The sequence below is a fragment of the Petaurus breviceps genome, unplaced genomic scaffold, assembly GCF_028583685.1.
Source record: "Petaurus breviceps papuanus isolate PSGF00001 unplaced genomic scaffold, PetGlider_PUasm1.0 90842, whole genome shotgun sequence".
Taxonomy (NCBI): Eukaryota; Metazoa; Chordata; class Mammalia; order Diprotodontia; family Petauridae; genus Petaurus; species Petaurus breviceps.
In genome coordinates, this window is record NW_027187358.1 from 3343300 (window position 1) to 3370138 (window position 26839).

The 26839-nt window shown below is 36.8% G+C and overlaps 2 long non-coding RNA genes across 2 annotated transcripts in view; one reads left to right on the top strand and one right to left on the bottom strand.

Annotated features, from left to right (window-relative positions):
- LOC138148759 (uncharacterized) overlaps window positions 1–26839 on the bottom strand; it is a 142704-nt gene that overhangs the window by 32390 nt on the left and 83475 nt on the right. The window lies entirely within an intron of this gene.
- Window positions 9345–21405, top strand: LOC138148910 (uncharacterized). The gene is made up of 3 exons (XR_011165199.1): window positions 9345–9464; window positions 18361–18479; window positions 21191–21405. It is a non-coding gene; the product is annotated as an uncharacterized lncRNA (long non-coding RNA).

The following is a 26839-nucleotide window of genomic DNA, read 5'->3' on the forward strand; positions in this document are numbered from 1 at the left end:
AGGAAGGAAGGAAGGAAGGAAGGAAGGAAGGAAGGAAGGAAGGAAGGAAGGAAGGAAGGAAAGAAAATGGAAAAAAAAACCTAGCCTCTAATGCTACTATCTCCTAATCATATGCAGAGATCCTATGTGATTCTCCAAGAGATATATCTATAGACACAACTTTGTCTGGTGTTCCTCTGCTTTTCAAAATCAGACAAGATACAAAATGGGGAGATGTTGACTCACCAAAGATGTTGGCCATTTTTGTGGATACTCAATGCAGGGATTAAATGGAAAGGGATTTCCCAGCGGTTGGTGACGTTCTCTAGTTGCTCTTATTTGCAGATGACATTGTGCTCATTCTATGAAGTCCTATAATGCTACAGAGCTTCCTTAATGAGATTTATCTTAACCTATCATATTTTCTAATTATTCCATGCAAAACATAACCAATTCTCTCAAAGGAGGTATATTTTTGTTAATAAATGTCAATTTTCTAAATAAATGCCATGTTGTTTCTATAAATGAGAACTAGGTTAGATATAAATAAGTTGGCTTATTTTATTGTTTTTGTATAGACCTATAATTTCACTTGTGTTGGGAATTCTTGGGGGGAAACCCCCCTCTTTTGATGCCAGTTAACAACTCCTCTACCATTTTTAATCTCAAGAGTTATTTAGGAAAGATTAAGTTACTCCTGTCAGGTCACACAGTGAATACATATTTGGAGGTAGGACTTGAAAACAGGTCTTCCTGGCACCAAATGTAGCTCTTTATACAGTGTGCCATATAGTATCCAACGTACATAGGATTTTGAGAAAGAAGGATTCATCAAGAATGTCAAAGGGTTATTGTCTTTATAGCAAACCCAGGTTCAGTCCCCTTTGTCTCATAGTACCATCATCTGATTTAGGCTCTGCTATATGATAAACACACATTAGGGGCTTCTGAGCAATAATAAGATATAAGAAAATAAAATAATCATGAAAAATTATATAATTAATGTGATATTTGTTAATCAGTGAAAACCAGTTTAACTATTACATTCCCAGCCTCCTATTTCAGCCTCTTGCTGAAATGGTACTGTTTGGGTTAAATTTCCTATTTCTCTATTCATCATTCCTATTTCCCTGTGCACCATTCCTTTCTCCTTATTAGGTAATTTTAAAAATATCTTGACTTTACTGGTTCCTTAGATAACAAGGCAGTCTCCCATTGGTATCATACTGACTCTTTGTCTCAAATGCTATATAAGGCTAAACCCTCAAGGTCTCTAGGTTTTCAACTAGAGGATTAATTATACACCACCACCACCCCCAACCCAGCTGCCCACTATGGTCATGGAGCCCTCATACTGAGATTGTCCCTGCTAGCAGCTGTTTTCCTCCTTCCCTTGTGAGTGGCAATAAAGTTTGTTAAAGTTATCTCTATGTGGGCTGACACATTTCATCTGGACTCCCCTGGACTACAATATCGTAACAGATTTATAAAACAAAAAACAACTGGAATTTGCTTCTAGCTGTCTTTATTCCAGCAATGAACTCAAATCCTCCTAAGTTAAAGCTGTTTATTAGTTTCTAAGAGAAATTGCAAATAGAATTGCCATTCAGAGCCTTAGCTCTAACTGCAGCAATATCTAAATTATTCCCAAAATATAGAATAAAAGATGAGGCTAATCCCATAAAGCTAAATCCATTTATTAAAACATTGCCATACGCTCATTTTCACACACAAACACACACACATTCTGTATGAATTTAAATTCTCTGTTAATTTGCTTTTTTTCCAATTTTAACCTTTGAACTTCTTTATCTACACATTTCTCCTTTGATGCATGTTCTGCTGATATTCCAGAATTGTCTGAGTCATTCAGATTGTCCCTTTTGAGAAGAAGTGTTTTACTATCACACTGACTACTGCTTTGCATGCCTGAGTTTAGGAACAATGCCAAGGTTCCAAATATTGCTCCCTCAGGCAAGCAGTGAAGGGTAACCCTCTCCCTTCATGGAAAATTAAAAGAAATGTTTGGCAGAAGAAAGATGGAGACTTAAGAAAGAGCTTGAGCAAGGTACTTAACCTCTACAGGTGTTATCGGTCAACTTGTAGGTCATGTGACCTGGCATGTTACTAAAAATGAACAGTCACCTGATGTTTGTCCCTTGAAAACCAACAAGGGGGACAGGGGAACTGGCTGTTTTAACACCAATAAATTGAGTCATTAAATTCTTGGTTTGTTTGAGGATTGTAAATGCTGCATCATCTTGAAGGACTAGAACATAAATGATGTTTTTCAGCTTATAAACTTTTATTTTGCCCTTAAAGATGCAGACAGTTCAAGCCATCTCTTCCAAAGTTGAGTAATTTTCAATGTCTAAAACATAGCATCTTAAGTAAGGCAGTTTATCTGTGTTTTCTGTTGTCTCTTGCCTTAATCCCTTATCCCTCTTGGCATGAAGGGTCTATGCAGAGAAAATTAGATAAAATATTTACAAAGTAAATCCAAGATTATTTTGATGAGGAAGCTCTAACAATTTATGTGCAAGTATTATTCTCATTTCATAGATGAGAAAACTGAGGCTCAGAAAAGTTAAGTGACTTGTCCAAAGTCATAGAGTTACCATGTTTCAGAATTAGAATGCAAACACAGTATCACTGACTCCACGGAAAGAACAATATTCTTTCCAATACATTATAAAACCACTATATTATATACCTCTCCATGTTGCTTGACAGTAGAAATTTCTAAGACCCAGTTCTCAAGAGAGTTAGCATATACTCCCCACCTCCATTCCATCCATCATCACCACACATTTCATTTTTAAGTCTCTACTATCCATCTGGAAATATCTGAACCTGATTTAAAAACAACACCCCCAGGGAGACCCATCAGAAGAGGGAGAAAGCTGGGTTATGCTTTGGCAGTGCTTTCTCCCCACATGGGTAGTTAGACTTTAGCAGAGGCCCTGATGACTGAAACAGAACCAGATCCCTCTTTTCCCTCACATTCTCTTCCCCTTGGCTTTGCTCATTCATTTGAACTGAAAAGTAACCCTGTTCTTTGTACAGGGATCCCCGGGGCTTGCTGCCACCACCCTAGTTTTTGATGTGAGCTCTGCTCCTGCTCCCTCTGCTTCCTTTATGAGGCTGTCTGCCTTCGATTGTATCCATCAAATGCTGAAAAGGAGGGAGCAAACCCCACACTAGAAGAAGGAAAAAACTGGCTTGCAGCATTGTAAGTACTTAGGCTCCTGCCAATTGAAAATTGGAGGAGATTCTGAGGTGTTCTGGAAAATGAACACATTCAGAAAAAAAAAAAGAAAAAGATCTTGCAAACCAAATGGAGGGAGCATAATGCCCTTAGGGTGTAGTGGCCACAGCCTGAGGGTGAAAAAGGCAACACAAACTGAAATTAAAAGGCAGGTTAGGCATAGGGGGGGTGGAGGTGAGGGGTTGGGGAGGGGGCAGGGAAATGACCATACAAGAGGAAGAGAAAGACAGATAATAGATAAAAAGGAATAGGGACAGCAAGCAGAGCTGGAACTAGGCATCTGTGTCTCAGGCAAATTTAGTTGAGGGGGTGGTGATAGGGCAGATAGACCAAAGAGGACAATTATGTTCAGAGAGAGAGAATAGAACCTCCCACAGGTGTCTGGTGTGTGTCCTTTCAGGGCTAGGAAAGAAGGTGATGGTTTGGGAGCAGAAGGGGAACATAGCATAGACCTTCTATTCAAGATGCTGGGATATTGGCAGCTAAAACTCTGATTGGTTCTGGAACGTGTGTGAAAGTACAGTTAAGCAGAAGAGAGGAGATGCTAGAGGAGGAAAGGGACTGCAGAGGCTATTGCTGGAACCTTAGTTCCATAAAGCCTATGCTTTATGAAATCGGTTTTATTTCCTTTTTAAAAAAAAGAAGATATCTCTTTTTTCATCACTTCCCCAGTCAATCCTTCCCAGAGAACTATCTCTTAAAAAATAAAAAAGACCAGGCAGCACTGGCTCTAGTGTCGGGATGACCTGGGGATCGAATCTGGGCTCAGACACTTAGCACCCACCCAGAAACACCTGGCAGTGTAACCTTGAGCAAGTTACTTAACCCTGATTGCTTAAAAAAAAAGAGGGAGGGGAAAAAAACAGCAGCACATCTACCAAGAAGTGAAACAAAAAACAGCATCTTACACATCTACCAAGTCTGAAGTTATAGTCAATGTTCCAAACACCCTCACCCACCATTACAAAGAAAGAACTTAAGAGACATTCTCCTATATCTTCTTCGGTCATTATAATCAATTATTATATTATAATTAATTCAAAAAAATCAACAAGCATTTATTAAGCATCTACTATGTGACAGAAACTGGGTTTTGGTGCTAGAATACAAAGACAATAAAATAACAAAATAAGATAAATAAAATAATAATGTAATAGAACTCTCCCTGCCTTCAAGGAGTTGACATTCTATTTCACAATGCTTAGTTTGTGTTTTGTTGTTGATCTTTCCACTTACATGTTGTATTCGATATGTATGGTTTCCTGGTTCTATTAATTTCACTTGGCAATTCATATATCTTGCCATAAATTATTGCATTCATCATGTTTATAATTTCTTATTGCAAGTTGTATTCCATTTTATTGAGGTGCCACAATTTGTTTAACCATTTCCCAAATGATAGGAATGTACTTTATTTCCATTTTGGGGTACTACAAAAAAAGAATGAGAGAATACTTTTAAAGCACTTAGTGTGGTTCCTGGCACATAGTAGAATAGAAACCTCAGACTTGTTTTGATTTGTATTTCTAGTGATTAGCCCAGTGCCTAGAATAGAGTAAATGACTAATAAATGCTTTATCTATGCATTAGAGATTTGATGAATTAAAATAGCTAAATTTAAAACTCTTCAGAGTCTGGTGGCTTCCTACTTTTCTAGTTTTCTTTTACCTTACTTCCCTCTTTGCATATTAAGGTCTAGCTATATCACCCTACTTGCTCTTCCTGGCACAGGACACTCCCTCTGTCTCCCAACTCCATGCCCCAGACTGTCTTCCATGTCTGTAATATTCTACCCCTTCAGCTTTACCTCTTAGCTTCATTGGCTTCTTTCAAGACTCATTTCTATGCCCACCTTCTTCAGGAGGCCTTTCCTAGGTGTAACAACTGCTAGTGCCTTCCCCTTTCAGATTACCTTCCATCTATTACATATCTGTGTGTATATATACATATTGTACACACACATATACACATATACATATAAAAGACAGATGATAGATAGATGGATAGGTAGGTAGGTAGGTAGATAGATAGATAGATAGATAGATAGATAGATAGATAGATAGATAGATAGATAGATAGATAGATAGATAGATAGAGAGAGAGAGAGAGAGAGAGAGAGATAGATAGATAGATAGATAGATAGATAGATAGATAGATAGATAGATAGACAGACAAATATCTTGTAGGTACTTAGTTATTTACATATTTTCTCCCCTATTAGAATGTGTGTTCCTCAAGGGTAAGGATTGGTTTTTGCCTTTATTTGTATCCCTACCATTTAACACAGTACCTGACACACAGTAATAAATATCTGTTAACTACTACTCTGTTTTTAATAGTTTATAATTCTGGGGTGGTTAAGTGGTGCAGTGAATAGATCACCAGCCCTGGAATCAGGAGGACCTGAGTTTGAATTAGGCCTCAGACATGTAACACTTTCTAGCCATGTGACCTTGGGAAAGTCACTTAATCCCAATTTCCCTGCCTTCCCCCTTCAAAAAAAAAAAAAGCAAAAAAATAGTTTATAATTCTCCTGAGAACTATCTCTTCCTATCTTTGACCACTGAGCCAGTTGGGAATAGCATTTGTGTTAGCTCTTTAAGAATCTTGGATTTCAGAGTCTTGTCAGAGATATTGATGCAAAGCTTTTATCTCAGTCTGTTGCTTCCTTTCTTATTCTAGTTGCATAATTTTGTTCATATAAAAGCTTTTCAAATTCATGTCATTCAAATCACATCTTTTGTCTTTGGTGATTTTCTCCATCCCTTATTTGGTTAAAAATTCTATTCCTAACAATAGATATGAAAGATATGTAATCTGGTTCTGGTCTCCCTTTTTTAAATAATGACATTTAACATTTTATTTACAGATTCCATTTTTATTTATTGTGGTATATAATGTAAAGTGGTGGTCTATACCTAACTTCTACCAAAGTGCTGTCTGGTTTCCTTTTTCCTTCTTTTCTTCATCAAACATGGGAATTCTTCCACAAGTAGCTTAGTTCTCCAATAGACCTAACACTGATTTTTAGTTTAGTTGTTTGTAATTGTTCCATATCAGCATGCTCCACTGATATATTTTTCTAACTGTTAACTAGTGCCACATAATTTTGATTGCTGCTTTGTAGCATAATTTGAAGTCAGGAAGTGCTTGCCTTCTTTTATTTCTACTTTGTTTTCAATGTTTCCTTTTTAGATTCCAAATATTTGCCTAAGAAATGAATTTTATTATTATTATGTCAAGTTTTATAAAATAACCCCCTGAAAATGTGATTGCTATGCCCTTCTTTTCTTCATATAAAGCATCTTGAGTTTTTTCAATCTATTCTTGACCAACATGACCTGTCAATCAATCAACAAGGATTTATTTAGTGTCTAATGTGTACCAGATACTTTGTTAGGTGCCAGGAATGTAACAATATAAAGGAAATTGTCCCTACCCTCAAACATTCTGTACAACATGTACATATATGAGTATATGAAAATGCATACAGAATAAAACATAAAGCAATTTCAGGAGACAGGCACCGGTATCTGTAGGTATCAGGCAAGGCTGGCCTCATATAGGACATGGCGTTTGAAGTGAGTTTTGAATAATATTAAATCTGTAAGTTAATGGAGCATTATCATTTCTTTACTTTTTTTGGTAGAAACCACCATTAGCATGTAATGGTTGAGTAAATCAGTCAATCATCAAGGATTTATTTATTGTCTATGTGCCAGGAAGGGTAACAGTGTCATGAAAACAAAAATAAATAAATAAATAAAACATTCTCTACCTTCAGACAACTTATATTTTCAATAAGTAAGATAAGCTATGTGTATGTGAGTGTGCATGGGCATTTACTCAAGGTAGAAGAAAAAAGAATACCTTACAGGTATGGGGGAATAACTTGTGAAAAAAGCAAGAAAGTCAATTTGACTGGAATAGAGAGTGAATGAGGGGAGTAGTACAGATGTCATAAAAGTCTTAGAGCAGTTTTAAGCTGCTTAATAATAGAAGGCTACACTAAACTTTTGGTACATGCTATATAATAACAAGACTGGAGAGTTCATTTGGAGCCAGGTTATAAAGACCTTTAGAAAAATAAAAAAATAAAGACCTCTAAATGTCAAATAGAGGAATTTGCACTTGTTCCTATCGGTTATAGATAGCCCCTAGACCTTATTGACAGAGAAGCGGCATGGTTATATATCTGTGCTTTGAGAATATAACTTTGGTTATTTCCTAGAGGATAATTTGTAGAGGAAAGATAACAAAGAAAGTAATTAGGAGGCCATTGCAATAGTACAGGCAAGAGGGGATGAGGGCATGAATTAGGACAGTGATGATATGAGTGCAGAGAAGGAGATATACCTGAGAGATGTGGTAGTGTCAAAATCAGTATAACTTGGCACTTATTTGAATATGTAGTGGAAGGAAGAGTGAGGAGGTTTCAAAACTGGATAATTAGGAGAAGGAAAGAGGGAAGTTTTCAAACTGGATTTGTTCCAAGTTTTTGAATGCCATCCTTATAATTTGGGATACGGAACTGGACACTGTTCTCTGGTAATTACCTACCTTGGACAGAGGACAAGTCTTAATTATCATATCAATTTCCTCTGGATAGTGCTTAACTAAAGTCTGTCTTTTTCTTCTTGAAAGTGGCTCTAACATTCATCTCTATTGCATAGCTATCTTAAGAGCTAAATTAACATTAGGAAAACCTATACAAATATTTGGTTCATTTTCTTCTAGAAAGCAGCGTACTGATAAAACAAGGTATCCAGCTGCCCTAAGTGGACTTTGATCATTTGTTTTTCCAGATGGCCTGAGAGAAGTCTGGTAAAAATTCTCCACTGTTCATGAGAGGAAACTTGCACACATAAGATATCAATCAAATTTCCTTTCCTGTCTTAAGTCTTTTGTGAAGAAGTGAGGGAAAATGGCCAGACTGGGCTATTTTGATGAGAATTATTTTATTTGCCAATTAATATGACAGAAATTGCTAAGACTGGAATTTGACTGTAAATAAATGAAGGCATTTCTTTCTTAAATTATGATATGAAATGACTGTTCCTTTCCTGAAACAAATGTTTATGGTTACTGAGTCTAGTGACTAAATTTGTGTGCATCATTATAACAGAGCTAAGAACCTTGTAAACACCAGAGAATGAAGCTGTTCCTGGTATTCTATTCAAGGAGGTAAGTAGCAGTTTCTATTTCCAGTAGAATAGTTTCCTTATCAAGATACTTCCTTGACTTCCAGTGACAGTTTTTAAAGATTTATCTTGTAGAGGAAGGTTTTAATTTTTCCCCTTTGTTATTCTACTTTAATAATGTATTTTTTTTAAATAATGGTGCTAGACCATTATTTCCAAGGTGCTTTTAAAAAAAAACAGGATTCATAATATAATTAGATCTGTAAAATACTAATTGCTTGGAAAACCCTTGTTTTACTAAATTAATAATTCATCTGAAAAATATGAACAAGTCTCATTAATTTCATCAGGGGCTTGATTCTTTTCAAGGGCCATAGGATCTAGAGTGGGAAGGACCCATAGCTAGCTGGGACAGTTGAATGGCTCAATGAATAGAGGGCCAAGTCTGGAGTCAGGAAGTTCAAATCTAGCCTCTGACACTTGCTAACTGTGTGACCCCAGGCAAGTCACTTAACCTCTGTTTGCTTCAGTTTCCTCATCTATAAAATAGGAGTAACAATAACACCTACCTCCCAGGATTGTGTAAGAATCAAATAAGATGATATTTGTAAAGACCTTAGCACAGTGCCTAGAATATAGTAGGCACTATATAAATGTTAGCCATTATTATTATTAGCTAGTCAAGAAGTGTTAGGGTATCTCCTATGTGCCAGAATAATGCTAAGTGTCAGAGGCAAAGAAGGCAAAAAAATAGTCTGAGTATAATGGGGGAGAAGACATGTTAGCAACTATGTACAAACAAGATGTATACATGATAAATTGGAGGTAATTAATAGAAGGTAGACACTAAGTGTAGAGGGGAAGACTTCCTATAAAAGATAAGATTTTCACTAGGACTTGAAGGAAGCCAGGGAAGGCAGGAGACAGAGACGAAGAGGGAGAGAATCCCAGGCATAGGGGACAGTCAGTGAAAAAATCTGGAGTCACGAGCATCGTGTGTAAGGAACAGCAAGCAGACCAGTATCACTGGATCACAGAGCATACAGAGGGAAGTGAGATGTAACAAGACTGAAAAGGTAGGAAGGAGGCAGATTATATATTATATCTAACATATCAAATTACTTAATATCTTAGTGAGGGGAAAAGGGAGGGAAGAACTTTTAAAAGAGGAAGGAAATTTTGGAACTCAAAATTTTATATAAAAAGAATGAATCTTTAAAAAAAAAAGAAGCAGGCTATAAAGGACTTTAAAAGACAAATGGAAAATTATGTCTAATCCTGAAGGAAATAGCAAACAACTGGAGTCATTGAATAAGTGAATAATAGGTAGGGGAAGGGGTGACATGATCAAAACTGTAGTTTTAAAAAGATCAATTTGACAGCAACTGAGTGTAGGCTGTACTGGAAAGGGGAGAGAATTGAGGCTTAGAGAGAGTGTCATTCAGAAGAAAGAACACTCCCTCTGGAGTCATAGTATGTGGTTTCAAGCTATAACATGTGCAGCACAGATGTGCTAAACCAGGCTGAGGGTAACCAATGGACCACAAACCCATCATGAGTTAGGGGGTGTCTACCCCAAGCATGTGAAGATTTCCCCTGGTGAAATGGGTGGATGAGAACAATTTGTTCCAATGGTCACGAAGTCAGTTGAAGGAGGAGCTGTGGAGTGCTAAGAGCTTGATCAGACATCAAAAATGCCAAGATCATCCACTGTATCCTGGGCCATAGCCAGTCATCTTGGCTTTTGTCTGACCATTGGACTTCCATGACTCTGGAAGAGAGAGTTAGACTGATGACATTGTGCAACTCTGCCTCACTAAAATCCAGTCCACACAGGAATCAAAATATTATCCTGTGATGTCATCAGTCCCCTTCCAAAACAGAGACAAACAACAACATGTGGTTTCAAATCCCATCTCTGGTGCTTAGTACTTCAGGCAAGTCATCAAATCTCCAGGACCTACTGTTTCTTCACCTGTAAGATGAGGGGTGAATGGGGAAAGGGGTGAATTAGATGGTTTCAGATGACCAATCCAGCTCTAGATCTGTGATCCCTTAGAGGATCTTCTCACCTAATCTTATTATACAGGTGAGGAGGCCGAGGCCCAGAAGACTGATGTGACATATCTCATGTTTATTCATAGTAGTCAGTTCTACTACATGTAAGAAAAATTTACACATTTCAAATTATAAACAGATGCTAAATTCTGGGCTCTTACTGATGTAACTGCCATAAGTATATATCCAAAAGAGCAAAAATGCCCATTTGTTATTGAAGGGAACTATGCCATGAAGAGATCTGGAATATGGAAACTTCTAATGTTGGGAGACAGGATGGATAAAGGGAGAGGGTGAAAACTGTCCAAAAAGAAACCATCAACGTTGTAATTTTCCAGTCTTTAATTTTAAAAAGTATTTAAGAAAGGGGAAGAAATAACATGGCGCCTTTCCCCTCCTTTTTTTCCCCACCAGATTGCCAAATAATTACACTGTATTAGTTGATGGGTTTCTTAAATTTATGTCCTTTTATTAGGGATAGAAGTTCATTTTATGGCCATACTTAGGAATGTCTAGTCACCATATTAACTTATTTTTCCCCTCCCCATTTAAAAAAAAGATTAAATAAGTAATAACTAGCACAAGATATACTTCTAAAGAATACTCCATGTAGGTAGCTTTCATTTGGCACGTACTTAATAGGAAAATGATTTTTTGGTTGCCTCTAGAAAGTTTTAACTGTTCTTAAACCAAATATACTTTCCTTAGATAAATACATTCTGAATTCCATCTCAGTAGGCTAACACCAGCTGAATTACTTAAGTTCTTGACAAAGCAAACAGAATAAATATTCAAGAGGTTTCATATATGGCATTACCATTCTCCATAAAGTGCTTAACCATCAGGCAGCTTTAATCACCTTGAAATATACTTTTTAAAATAGATGAATAATAACCTTTAAGCTTGCACAGGCCATAGAGTGACCAGAACCAAGTGTTATGTGCCTCTGTATGCAAGAAAAGCTGGACATTAAGGATTTTCAGTCCAGGGAACCCCAAGGAAGATACAAGAGTTCTTTCAGAATCCTAATAGTTTCAGGTTATTCTGGACTTATCCTGGGAGGCTAAATTCAATCCATACTATTCCAGGAGTTGCCTCAGGGCAAACCCTTAGGGAGAGCAACTAGGTGTTATAGTAGATAGAACACTGGGCTTGGGAAAAGGAAGACTGATCTTCATGAGTTCAAATCCAGTCTCAGATACCTACTAGTCGTGTGACCCTGGGCAAGTCACTTAACCCTGTTTGCCTCAGTTCTTCATCTGTAAAATGTCCTGGAGATAGAAGTAACAAACCACTTCAGTATCTTTGCCAAGAAAATCCAAAAGGTGGTTATAGAGAGTTGGACAAAACTGACAAAAATGACTTAACAACAACTTTAAAACCCAGGGATGGTTTAGAATCAAAAATAAATACTTCAATTACAAACCATTGCCCCAAATTAGTCCTATTCTCATCTAATCCAATCTGTCACAATGAGTCTTTATTAAGATCCTGTTATGTTTGAGTCACTGTGATACAAAGACAAAAGGAAATATAATACCTTCCCTCTAGAGGATTGTATTCTATAGGTCTATGGATCTCCAAAGCTGCTTAAGATTGTAATTGAGGAAAGACCTAGGACTGGACTTCAGATTCTAGATGTCCACATTACTCAAATCTACGCTAGTCAAATAATGTCAACAAGCATTTATTTCTGGGAATATAAAGAGGAAAATGTTATTTAAAAAAACAGGGATCTCAGTCTAATGGAGGGGACAAAATGCCAGTAACTATGTACAAACAAGCTAGATACATGATGAATTGGAAATAATAACAGAGGGAAGGAACTAAAATTAAGAGCACTAGTCATTACACACTTAGCCTCTGTTTATCTCAATCCACTGGAGAAGGAAAGGACAAACTATTATAGCAACCTTGGGAGGTAGATGCTATTATTATCCCCATTTTACAATTGAGGAAACTGAGGTAAACAGGGGTTAAATGACTTGTCCAAGGTCATACAGCTAGCATAGAAGGTCAGACTTGGCAGCTGGATGGATGGGGAAGGGGTATGGTGAGAGAGAATGTTGAGACTAAGATAACATCCAGGCTGTGAGCCTGGGTGACTGGGGGGTTGGCAGTACCCTTGACAGAAATAGGAAAGGTAGGAAGAGGGGAGGGTTTGGAGGGAGAGATGATAAGATAATCAGTTTGGGACAAGGAGGATTTGAGATAGCTACATTAGCCTCTGGTATATTGGGTACACAGTGAAAGGTTCCAGTACCTCCTTAAGGTGCCATATACCAAAGCACTAAAATGTGGTGCAAAATTAAAGATATTCTCATCAGCAGTAACTCCTCACTTGATACTATATAAAATTCAAAATATACAGATGTCCACCCTCAGAGATTTGTACCCTTAAGTTTGTTGCTTGTTTTTAGTTATCTAGCTATATACATATACATAAGTATATATAGTGAAAAAAGACTTGTAATTCCCTAGAAGGATTAGAATTTAAGCCAAGAACTCAGGATAGCATATTGGAATGTGCACCAGACTGTGAGCCAGAAAATCTTGATTTCTAGTCGGTTTTGTGACCATCTATGAGATAACATTTATAGAGGTAGCTAGATGTTAAAGTAGATAGAGCACTGGGCCTGGAATCAGGAGGACCAGTTCAAATCTGGCCTCAGATATTTGCTAGCTGTATGACCCTGGGAAAGTCACTTAAATATCTGTCCTCAGTTTCCTCAATTGTAAAATGCAAATAATAGCACCTACCTCCTAAGGTTACTGTAATGGTTTGCCATTTCCTTCTCCAGTGGATTTTCTAAAACAACTGAACAACGAAAGCTATGCTTTCAGAGATGCCAGTACTTATATTTTAATTCATTAAATTTCTTAACCGAATACAATTTCCTCATACAGTTTCTTCTACAAATAAAGAAGTTTAAAAAAAATGTCACTCACTAAAAGTTAAGATTGCATAAAAATGAGCTCATAGCCCAGTTATAGCCAAAAACAATAGTTTAACTGAATTGTAAAACTGACATGAATCCATAGGCTTGTACTATAATTGAGTTGGAATTTATGTTTGAAATCTAATATGCTGCAAGTTTGAAATGACTACACTTCTTAATGTTTGTTTTTTGGGGAAGAATAAATATGCCATCATCTTACAATAACTTAGAACACATTATTTCATCAACAAAATGTATATTTTACTGAGTAAATTTTGCCATGATTATTTTATAATTTGGCAATAGAAAGGTTGCTAGACAAAATCATTTATACATATCATAAAAACACACACATATCCTCCACATGGAGAAAATAGTTTAAACATTTAAAAAATGGAAACTAGGTGGAGCAGTGGATAGAATACTAGACCTGCAATCAGGAAGGTCTGTGTTCAAATCTAGTCTCAGACACTTGTTACCTGTGAAATCCTGGGCAAGTCACTTAACCACTGTCTGCCTCAGTTTCCTCATCTGTAAAATTGGGATAATAAAAGTTCCCAGGATTGTTATAAGGATGAAATGAGATGAATTTGTAAAGTGTTTTACAAACCTTCATGTGCTATATAAATTGTGTTGTTACAAATTAATTATTAATAATTGTAAAATTATCAATAATTAATTTGTAACCTTACACAATTAAGTTAGCAAAGGACTATTAAAATCAAAGTCATCTTTTAGTGATCACATCTGGATGCTGGAACAAGTTAATCTGAAATGATTTTTAATGATAGGTTATGGCTTTTCAAAATGTAAAGTTATCCCAAAAGTTCATTTATTCCATATTGATGTATTAGATAAGGAAAGCATTGCAAATGTCAACTCAATATACTACAAAATTCTTATTGTTGATTTTTCATAGATATTATGAAAAGACTTTTTAAACAATAATTTATACTTTGTATTAAATCAAACAGATGATGAGAAACACATATTGGTAAGCCAAATTTCGGGTTATCTCTTCTTCCATGTAACTGTAAACATATCATTTATCACTAACCTAGACAAAGGCCCTATATCTTGTGTCATTATCAAATAGACCTTTTGGTAGGCCATTTGCAGGACCAGTGAAAAGATGGAGGTACAGCTCCTCTTCCTTTCTCCTCTCATTAACTATTTATGGCTTCCCTGAACATCTTACACCCACTGGCAAATTTTTTGTTAAAGATCTCCAAGACGGGTGCCCAGGGTTTGTTTGCTGTTTTTTCTTAATTCACATTTTCTCTTTTTCTTTCTTTTTTGTTTCATTTTTAATTTATGGAATAAAACAAGCATTTCTATAACATAATACAATAAAAAAGATGATTGTATATGAAACTGCAAATCTACTATGCACAACTTGCTATTCCTTTCAAATATATGTCTACTCTTAGTTTGTTACATGAAAGCATCTAAGAAAATTCACGGTGTTCTTCCAATCATTTTGAATTATTACTTTAAAGTCTGTTATGTAACATTTCATAAATTTGATTTAAATTCATTTCCAGATAAACTCACAGAAACTCTAATTCAAATCACAAATTATTATTAATCTAAAAACAAAACACTGCCATACTAAGGCCCAGCTGTATAGGATGATTGGGTAACATCATATCATTACAGCATTGAAGAAGCATGTATGCAGGATGTCAGGTGAAAGATTTAATTTAGTGCAATGATTATTGAAATATGATTCTATAGTTCTTTGTGAGTTATCACAAAGATAGTTTTCAAGTAGGCTTTTAAGCAAGAATGCAACTGGAAAATAAAATATTGGGGGCATTCCTGCATGTTATTTTTAAAGCAATATATTATTTTTAGATATTGAGGAATATAAAAAGTTATATAATCATAATTGCTTGCCTGAATATTATTTATTATCACTGATAGCATCTCAAAATCAGCCCTATTCTGTTGTAGATCAAATCTTAACCCAAGCTAACCCAGTTAAGGTAATTATGTTGTATGGTGCTAGGACAAATTTGTACTGATCAATCTATAGTTGTTTATTAACATCCCATGATGTTCCAAATGGTCTGCTAGAAAAAAATAAAAAGGTCCTGGCACTCACAGAGCTTACATTCTATTGGGGAAGACAACACATAAAAATTATATATAAAATAATACGAATTTCCTTTGTCATAAAAGATAGTTCTCTAGGTAGGGGAGGGCAGAGGGGAATAAATTAGGAAATCAAGGAGATATAAAAACAGGCAGACAATGAAAGAAAAAAAGAGAGAAGGGAAGGGAAATAGAAATAAAGACAGATGTCAGATAGATGGAATATAATTGAATAGATAGGCAAATAGACAATAAAGATAAAGATAATGGATTGATTGATTGATAGATTGATTCAGGGTAATTCTGTGAGGTCACTGCCATCTTGGGGAATTAGGAAAGGTCTCATATATTTTCTGATGCTTGAGCTGAGCTTTGAAGAACTGAAGGCATAAGATTCATATTTCCAGGCAGCAAGTTACCTACTATTTTTATGATGTTACTACTTTAATAGGACTTTATATTCTCCAAAATGTCTTCACATTCATCATCTCAATTACCCACACTTGTTATTTTTTCTCTCTCACCTCATATAATTTGTATTTATTTGTCTGTTTAGACCTATGCAAAGTCATAGAAAAAGGATTTGCAACATGCTGAGGAACATCAAGAAAATCAGTTTAGATGAAATGTAGAGTGTATGGAGGAAATAATGTACCATGGCCTTGTGTCTTAGGATCCATGAACTTAGGGGGGATTAATATTATTTAGTATTTCAGTATAACTGGTTTTCTTTTATTTCTATTCATTTTATTTTATGCATTGAAAAACACAATTCTGACGAGGCTATAGGTATCAAGGAACTGTCACCAAAGCGGTTTGTGACACAGAACAATGTTAAGAAGCCTGAATACACACTGAACTTGGAAAGGAAAAGAAGTGGTCAGTATTACCTATGTCTGGGGACTGCACCTGCCAATTCATCAAATTCAAATATACCCAAAAAACCCACTACACATAACAGTCTGCTAACCATGGTCATTTTCCAAATCTAAAGGAAAGCACATGGAACCTGATGAGAAAAAAAAACAAGCAAGAAAGAAACTTTGGATTTTTCAGTGGGGTTTTCAGAGACTAGAATCAGCAAAAGTTTCAGAAACTATAAGCTTTCTATTCATCTAACTAAACATCAGACCATATGGTTAAGATACAGATAAAATCAAAAGCAATGAAATGGAAATCATGCTATATTTGACTCACTGGTCTATAAGAAAGAGTCATTTTTGAGCTGACTCCTTCCTATAAATCACATTCTGGTCCCAGGAACAAGGTTCAGATAGCAAAGTGCCCTGAAAGTTGACATATTGAGCCGTTTCCCTATCAAGACAGGGGCTAGAGTGCCTGTCTGTTAAAGAATGAAAGTAAGCATAAAAGGCATCAGCTGTCTTAGCAGGACTGATAAAATTAAGCTCCTGCGGTATCTTTTGAAGTTTATTTTTTTTTGGAGCAGCCAGAAATCACTTTAAAGATTACTTGCCAACACTGCCTAGTATCATGTGTTACTAAGCAGTGAGACTCACTCAGGCTTGCCCTTGACAATGACAATTAAGGTCATGCAAAAGCTGATGAGCTTTTTTTTCTTTCTTTTCTTTCTTCTTTTTTTGGCTTCTTTTTTAGTTTTACAATTTGGTCACATTCCTCAAAGAGGAAAAAAAATGATCCCACCTTTATATATATATGCCAGAGCAGCAGCGTTGCATAGATGGCCTTTGTGTTATTTTGAGCCCTCATGTATCTCTCCTCTTCTTGCCCTGGATTTCCCAAGACTAGAAATAGCTCTTCTCAGGGTAGGTCTTTGAGTGTCAAAAGGAGGGCATGCTTTGTAGAGAGCCTCCCTAAGGTGTGATCAAAGATCTGGGGATTGGAGTTACTAACTCCCAGATCACCTTTTCCCAATGGATAGTTAGGTGAAAAGACATCTCCAAGTACAGGAGAAAGAAACAGGTCCCAGAAAAAGGGATTTGTCCAAGGTCACACCAGTCAGTGGCAAAAATAGGACAGGGACATGGGATAGCTAATTCCCAGTTTTTGATGCTAACTGAGCATCAAAGGAGGCCAGTGATACAGTTGAGAGATCACAAAACCAAGCAACCTGGTTAAAAGAATTAAATAAACTGTGAAGTTTCAGGCAAAAAGCACTCCAATTGGGGGGTTAGAAAACTTGTAGAGTGAATATACCAGGGATCCTGTCACAGACATTTTGAGAGATCCCAAGCAAGAAATTTGCCTGAACTCTACTTTAAACTTCCTGTGTTAAAAGGTAGCATCACAGGGGCGGCTAGGTGGCGCAGTGAGTAAAGGAGGGCCCCAGTTCAGTTCTGACCTCAGACACTTAACACCCACACAAAAAAACTAGCTGTGTAACCTTGGGCAAGTTACTTAACCCCAATTGCCCTCCAAAAGGAAAAAGGCAAAAAAAAATGCAGCATCACAACTTTCTTCATAATTATAACTCACAATTATGTAACACCTGAAGGCCCACATAGTCTTTAACCTCACAACACCCCTATGAAGTAGGAGCTATTGTAATCTCCATTTTACAAATGTGGAAATTGAGTCTCAGAGTTACTTCACGGCCCCCAGCTCACAGAATGAGTGCAGGTGTGTGGCAAAATTTGAACCCAGATCTTCCTAATTCCAAATTTAGCATTTTATCCCCTGTATAAGCCTGTCTTTCAGAGGACAATTATGCATGAAGTCTAAAGACGTTCTTAACATTTTTTCTCACTTACCTTAATGAGATTTCCTCATATAATTTCCTTTTGTTTTAAAGGTTACCACAAGTCTTAATATTAGCTACTTTCTTCCATTTGGGAAGGAAATGGCTATATTGATGTAATATAGTTGTAAAATAAAATTGGTTTTGTGATTTTGATCCTAGATCTGCTAAACTATGCTCACAAGCAGCCCAGCAGGACATGAGATGCATTGGATGCAGAGATGATGCAGAGATAATACAGAGATTATGCAGAGATGAAAACAAACCTATGAACAAAATAGGTAAATCTACAAAGTTTGCCTTGTGGGTCTTTAACCTCTGCTTCCAGTTCTTCTTTCTTCTGTAACTTCCTCTGTCTCCTATCTAAGAGAAAAGCATCTGACATGTTGTTTGTACTTGTGACTGGATTCATATAAATTTCTACTCTCCAACATTTAAAAACCTTTTTTATTGTAGAATACAAGGCTCAGGGGTAGCTAGCTGGTGCAGTGAGTAGAGCACCAGCCCTGGAATCAGGAGGACCTGGGTTCGGATCCGGCCTCAGACACTTGACACACACACACACAAAAAACTAGCAGTGTGACCTTGGGCAAGTCACTTAACCCCAATTGCCCTACCCTGCCCCCTCCAAAAAGCAAAAAAAAAAAAAAAGAATACAAGGCTCAACCTCCATTTAAAAGATTTCAATATGGGGGAAGACATGTGCTACTCTTTAGTCATGAAAGCATTTTAAACCTAAAGGTGGCCCTTACATTAGCTACTGTTAGGGGGTTATATGAAGGTGGTTCAGAAGGGAGGATAGGTGGTCTTCTTTTCCCCTCAAACGAGATAATATTTACAAAGTGCTTAGCACAATGCTTGACACATAGTAGGTACTTAAAAATGTTTGTTTCTTCCCCTTCACGACCCCTTACCCCTTGCTCCATTTAAAACCATGACCCTCTGATTGCATCTATGGGAAACCCTACAAGTAGGTGCATGAATATTCTTGGCATGAATGACTTTTGTATAGTTTCCCCACTTTTTTTTTCATTCATGTCACATCCTTTAACTGGGAGCTCTCTTGGGCTCTGTTATTGGTTCCTTTTATTTTTCACTCTATTTTGTATTGCTCAATGATCCCATCAGCTGCTATAGGCTCAATTATCATCTCTGTGCAGGTGACTCCCAGATCTACACATCTAGCCTTCATCTCTCTGAATAGCTACAAACATGCGTCTCCAAATGCCTCTTGGACATTTTGAACTGGTTGTCCCATAGTCACCTCAAACTCAACATATCCAAAATATTGTCTTTTTCATTGCCTTTTCCCCAAAACCCTTCCATCTTCCAAGCTTCTCTGTAACTGTCAAGGGTACCACCATTCTCCTAGTTACCCATGTCCTCTCAGGCCCACATCCTTGATTCTTCCTTTTCATTCAATCATTCCAAGTTTCAGTTGTTTCTGACTCTCCATGACCCCATTTGGTGTTTTCACGGCAAAGATACTGGAGAAGTTTGCCATTCCTTCTCCAGTTCATTTTGCAGATGAGGAAACTGAAGTAAACAGGGTAAAGTGACTTGCCCAGGGTCACACAGTTAAGTATCTGAGGCCATATTTGAACCAAAGAAGATGAGTCTTCCTGACTCCAGGCTCAGCACTCTATGCACAACTGTACCACCAGCTGCCCTCATTCATTCCATATATCAAGTCTATTATCAAATCTTGTCATTTCTACCTTACTATCTCTCCATTCACAAAGCCACCACCCTTGTTCAGCACCCCATTCCCCACCCCCGGTCTTTTGCCTGGATTACCATAAAGGCAATTGGTGTCCTGGTTGGTGTCCTTAACTCAAGTCTCTCTTTCCCAACACTTAACCCTTCTCTACATAGCTGTCTTAATGCTTTTCTTTGCTTTGTTTTCTTTTGTTTCTCAATAGCAGGTCTGACTGTGATACTTCTCCACTCAATGACAATCTGTGACCTCTAGGATAAAATAAAATCTGTTTGGCACTTAAAATTCTTTACAACTTTGTCATTTCATACATTTTCAACTCCCTTCCACCTTGCTCCCCTCCATACACCCTACAAGCCAACCTGCATGGCCAATCTGCCGATCCTTAAATAGGCTCCATCTCGCAGCTCCGTGCCTTTGCCCTGACTGTCCTCTATGCCTGGGATGTTCATCTGTAAAATGGGGATGATAATAGGCACCTACTTCACAGGGTTGTTGCAAGGATCAAATCATAAAACATATGAAAAGAATTCTATAAAGCTTAAAATACTATGCGTAGGCTAGCTATTATTACTAGTTCCCTTCAAGGTTCGTCCTCATCTTGTGCACTTCTCTTTCCCTGGTCCATCTTTTTCACTCTTAGCTTTACAACTACCAATGCTTCACTTTTCATATTTCCTTCACCAATATTGTATGTATCATGTACGTACCTAGGCATTTATACTCCTTTAGAGCAGTGACTGTGATTTTTGCCTTTCTTTGTGTCCCTAGCATTTGGGACAGTGCCTGGTACATAATAAGTGTTTAATAGAACTTAATAAATGCTTATTGATTGATTGACTTCTTATACATCTTCTTTCCTCAAGTACCTGGATTCTAATCACCTTACTACCCAGATGTCTTTCTGCTCTCTCTGTGTATCTCTCTGCTTTTTTCTGCCTTATCTCTGTCTTGTCTGTGTCTCTGTCTTATTTCACTGTCTCTGTCTTTCTGCCACTGCTTCTTTGCCTCTGTCTCTGTCTCTCTGTCACACACACGCACACACACCCCTCGGGGAGGGGTAAAAGTAGATTATATCAAAGCTTCCTTCCAATTCTGTGAGCCCAGGAAGTATGAGGCAAAGTAGTATAGTAAAGAGGCAAAAGGTATTCATTTTCAAAAAAAAATGAGAAGGAACATTAATTCTTATTGCATTCTTTTTAAAAAGAAATCAATACCAAGAATTTCTACAGTGTGAAATTGACTAATGAAGTTAATATTTTTCCTTTCCCGAAGACTGGATCAATTCTTGAAGCACAAGTAAAAATCAAGCCTATGGAAGTTGTTTTTCATCTTACTAATAATGCTTTCCAACTGAAAGAGAAATGATTTGTTCAAGATCAAGTATCAGAAGACTGTTAACATGCCGGTAATGTAAAAATAATTGTTGTCATTCTCCTGTATTGGAAAGTGCAAGCTCACATCATAAACCTGTGTACCTGCCTTCCTTCCCTGACAATGGTTTCTTCTGCTAAATTAAATGTCTGGAAATAGAAGCACAAGGAACATTTCCCTGTGTCAAGTTAATACAGAGTTAGTTTCAAATTATTGTGGTATTTATGCGGCAGGAGGGTAGCATATTGGACAGCTTGTTAGTATCTCCTGCAGAGATAAGATTCACCAGTGACATTTAGGAAAGAGATTATGTATTTGAGATATTTTTTAAAATATTTAGTGTGAAGAGTTTTAGGAAGAAAACTGAATCATCTTACCAGTGGACCACTTTTCTTTAAAAACCCACAATGAGAGAGAATTCCATGCATTGTTTGACAAGAATCACCATCCTCCTTACATCTTCAGGGTCAGAATAAGCAGGCCTGTCTTAGGTTAAAAGATACTCATTGAAAATAGACCTAGTAACATTTGGTGTGTTTGCAGAGTGCTGTAATGGTGTACACCAACATGTTTTAGTGGAAAGGAGACTGGAGTTGGATTCAAACTCAAGCCCTACCACTGCCTATGAGTTATCTAAGTGATACAATGATTAGAATGCCAGTTCTGGACTCAAGAAGACCTGAGTTCAAATTCAGGCTCAAACTTTTGCTACTGGGATGACTCTGGGACATTTACATACATTCAAACTCCTTAATCTGCAAAATAAAGATGATGCTGTCTCCTACACTGCATGGCTATTGTGAAGATCAAATGAGAACATATGTAAAGTGCATTGAAAACCTTAAAGGACTGCATAAATATTACTAGTTCTTACTATCTATATGACTTTGGACAACTCATTTAACCTTTCAGGCTTCAGTAGGCCATATATTTCAGGAGGTTGTTGGATAAAATGACATTTAAGGTCCATTCCAATTCCAACTGTATTATCATAGGGTGAGAGAAGTAAGGAAAAGGCACTGAATTTGGGGTCTAAGAATCTAGGTTCAAAACATTGCTCTGTCACTTTTTGACTCTGTAATCCTTGGAGAAAAAAAATGTAATCAAAGTATTTATTCTCAACATAATACAGTTTTCTTCCAAAGTTCTCATTTTTAAAATTTCCTTTCCATTCTTCTGATTGCATCATTGAGAAAGTCTCCCATGGTTGCTAATATTTCTTTAATAATAAAAATTAATAATAATAATAGCCAAATTTATATAGCATTCCTAGACAACCAGATAGATCCTTGTTATTACTAGGTCAGACACTCCACTCTCTGCACCTAGAACTGAAAAGAATGAACAAAAAAGGTTAAAACCCCAGGCCCATTTCTTGGGCCTAAATGACCTAAGAGGGTATGAGAAGGTCAGGCCCTCCTCCCTTAACACATAGTGTGACCTGCTGTGAGTAAGAATGCCTCACCCTCAGGTGCAAATATTGGATAAGTCCACACTGTGTTCAGTCAGGTACTTTTAAAGAAGCAAACAGTCCCTTACCACCAACTTCAATCAGTAGGAAAAAGCTGCTCCCAACCATGCAGCAGGCCAATACAGAATGCGAACACGTGTACCACTTCTCCTAAGTCCCAGAAACAGGTCCTTCTGCATCTCTCACATGGGTGATGCCATTTTAGATGGCCCAGTCATACACCAAACCTCCATTACCTTATGATGCAATGAACAGAGACAAAGAACTAGGGGAGAGGTCAAATATCTTGGCCTTCTGCACCGTAGCCCTTAAAATAAAACTAAGGGTGAGCCTATACTTCCAAAGAGAACAAAGAAAGAAGGGAAGGACCTATATACACAACAATATTTATAGCCGATCTTTTTGTAATAGCAAAAAAGTGGAAACTAAGGAATTGCCCATCAGTTATTTGAATAGCCCAACAAATTATTGTGTATGAGTGTAATTGAATGCTGCTATAATAAATGGTGAAAGGAGACATTTCAGTGAAATGTGGGAAGATTTGTATGAACTGCTGATGACTGAATTGATCAGAACCAGGAGAGTAATTTATAGTATAATAACACTATAAAAAGAAACAACTTCAAAAACCTTAAGAATTCTGATCAACACAATGACCAATAATGATTCCAGAGAACCATAAGGAGGCATACTGTCCACTTGTTACAGAAAGGTAATAGATTTTTGGACATGACCAATTTTTAAAATTTATTTTACTTGATCTTCCGTATTTATTACTAGCATTTTATTTTTATTATTTATTTATTTATTCTTTTTTTTCTCACTGTGGGAGTGGGTGAAGAAAAAAATCAAATTTTACTAGTTAGAAAGTATTACAATTTGATTTTAAAATTTACATGAAAATAATACTAGCGACAACTACTCATGTTCTCCAACACTGGCTATATGAAGATTTACCCCAAAGCTAATTATTGGGGTCATGCTATGGAATGGACTTGGTATTCTTTTGCTTCTATCTATATGCACATGCATTTGTGTTTTGAAACTGCTACATTAAAAACTCTCTTCAGAGAGTTCTGAATATTTTATTATTCTGTAAGCTATTACAGCCAGTGTCGTATATTTTCCCCCTGTGATGGCGCTTTGTCCCTTTTTAATGGAAAATAGTAAAGATGCTGTAAAATTTAAATAATTTTATGATACAGACTGCAAATGGACAGCGATATGGGCCCAGAATTGTAGGAAGGAGGTAAACAGGCTGGATTGCCTCTAGGAAATTGCCTATTTATTTTAATGGCCCCAAGCATCTCATGGAAACAAAAGGTCTATCTTTTTAGCATGACTATTCTTTTTTCCTACCAATATTGTCTGGCTTTAACTCATTGGAGTGCCACAATCTCCAAAGAAGAGAAATTGAAAATTGCTCAGAGAGGCACATGGTGTGCTGTGATCAGACTGTAACATTATAAATGAGGGATTGTGTAGGAGAAGCAGAATAAAGAATGTCATGAAAGAAATAAGTGACTGGAAAAATAAGATGGGCTGGTCACATTGTGAGAAGAAGGGATAACCAATGGTCAGACTGCTTACTCAATCACTGTCTGTAGAAAATCAAGAATATTTAAGGAAGGCCACCAGTGCATTGAATGGGTATTCTGTGGCAGATTTGTGGAAGGACCTAGACAAGAGTAGTCTAGAATGGAAAACTCTAAAAGATTTGAGTGATCTCTCTCTCTTTCTGTGATTTGAATTGCCAAAGTAAGTACAACATCTACAAGATCACAGATCATCAAAGTATCATGGCATGATACAAACTAAGAGGCAGGGTTGTATGAACAGAACATCCTTTTTTGACCCACATCCAACTTCTACCACTCACAAGGACTACCACTACCACTGCTACAACTCACCAGCACTACTAGTAGCTGTGCAAATCAAGGCAACTCACGTCACCTTTCTGGGCCTTATTGGAAAAAGGAAAAGATTGGACCAGACGATTAGTTTTATGGTCCTTTCTATCTCTAGAATGAGCCAATGAAGCTAATTAATAAATAATCATTTTCTCTCCTTTCTCATCTTTAGTATCTCTCAATTTCCTAGTCTGCCATCACCGTAAGTATCCAGGCACACTTTTTTTTTCCTCCTAGTAACTCAAATAATAAAGGGAGTGAGAATCAATCAATCCATCATTAAGCATTTTAAAATACCTTCTGTGTGCCAGGTCCTGGGCTAGGGAAACAAGAACAAAGACCTAAATGTTCCTAGCCTCAAAGCATTTACATTCTATTGGGTACAACTGAGAAAGCACCATGTACAAATATAAGTATAGACAAAATAAATACAGTTTGAATGGGGGGGGGGGGAGGGAACACTAGCATCTAAAGGGGATTGAGGAGATGCTTCATGTAAGAGTTTTTACCTGAGCAGAGTTTTGAAGGAAACAACAAATCCTAAGAAGTATATGGTAAGTGGGAGGGCATTCCAAGTGTGAGGACAACCAGCAGAGACACATTGAAAACAATCATAAGAGTAATCATAAATAATACTAACAACAACATTTATATAGCACTTTAAGGTTTGCAAAGAACTTTACATACACTATCCTATTTGATCTTCACAAAAACCCTGTGAGGTAGGTGCTATTATTTTCCTTATTTTACAGATGAAAAAATTGAGGCTGGGAGGGATTAATTGGCTTGCCCACAGTTTTAGAACTAGTATGAACCTGAGATGTGATTCAAACTCATCTTCTTGATTCCAGCTCTTATACTCTATGCCCTAGGCTCCCTAGCTGCATGTGGCTGGAGACAAAAAATGAATATAATCCATGAAGTGTATATCCCAGCACTCGTAATTTTTAAAAAAATATCCTTAATATACTATGTGATTTCTAAAGTACCTTCCTATTCCCAGCATGCTTGATAAGTTGCTTCTTGCTACTTTTCTAACCTTAATGACATCTGACTTGGATTTTTCAATAGAAGTAAGTTAGTTGACTGACAAATAATGTCTCTGGGAAAAATTACATGACAGTATCAATTTGGAGCCAACTCAAACAGAGTAATCCAGGCCTTGGAACATGCACATGTCCAGAAATATTTTTTTTGTAAATAACCTGACTCCTAACAGAAGCATCATCACAAAGCCCTTCAATATAATAGGAAAAATGTGACATTTTTATAATCTTGAATTTTATCTTTTTTATTTTTAGTTCATTTGGAATGCTGGTGATAAATGAGACAGGAAACGAAGAGTTACTATTTCAAAATCATCACATTTCTGTGTTTCTAGCTCTCCATGTTTCTACCTTTTTGTTCAGGGGTATAGATGCTGTTTTTGCATCAGTGATAGAATTCTTCATTAGCATTGTTGATGCCCTGGGACCAGTGCCTTTAGGAATTGGAGTAATGAACTGTTTCAAAATCTACCTTGACAAGGACCTTGGGCTGGTAAAAAAGAGAAGTTCATTCAGTTTAATCCCATATCAATGAATGCTGCAATCTCCTTCTCTGATTATATGTAACTTGATTAGATAAAGAATGTCTGAAGCTGTTTGGTATCAGCAAAAACTGATGATATCACAAATCCATTGTGAGTGAAACATTGAGATCATTTAACAGTGTCATCACTCCTAGGAGCTAATGGTTGACTTATGTTGCAGTAAAATTAAAGTAGTTTAAGCACTTTAGGCAGCAAGGGGATCCAGTGGATAGAGCTAGGAAGACCTAAGTTCAAATCTGGTTTTAGATATTTACTATCTGTGTTACCCCTGGAAAGTCACTTAACTTCTGTCTGCCTCAGTTTCCTTACTTATAAAATGGAAATGATTTTTATTTATTTTTAAAATTGTTATTAATTTTGAGTTCTAAATTCTCTCCTTCCCTCTAAACCCTTCCCCACCTATCGAGAAGGCAAGCAATATTTCGATTATATATTTTGTCATGCAAAACATATTTCCATAGTAGCCGTGTTGCAAAATAAAGGAAGGAAGGAAGGAAGGAAGGAAGGAAGGAAGGAAGGAAGGAAGGAAGGAAGAAAGAAAGAAAGAAAGAAAGAAAGAAAGAAAGAAAGAAAGAAAG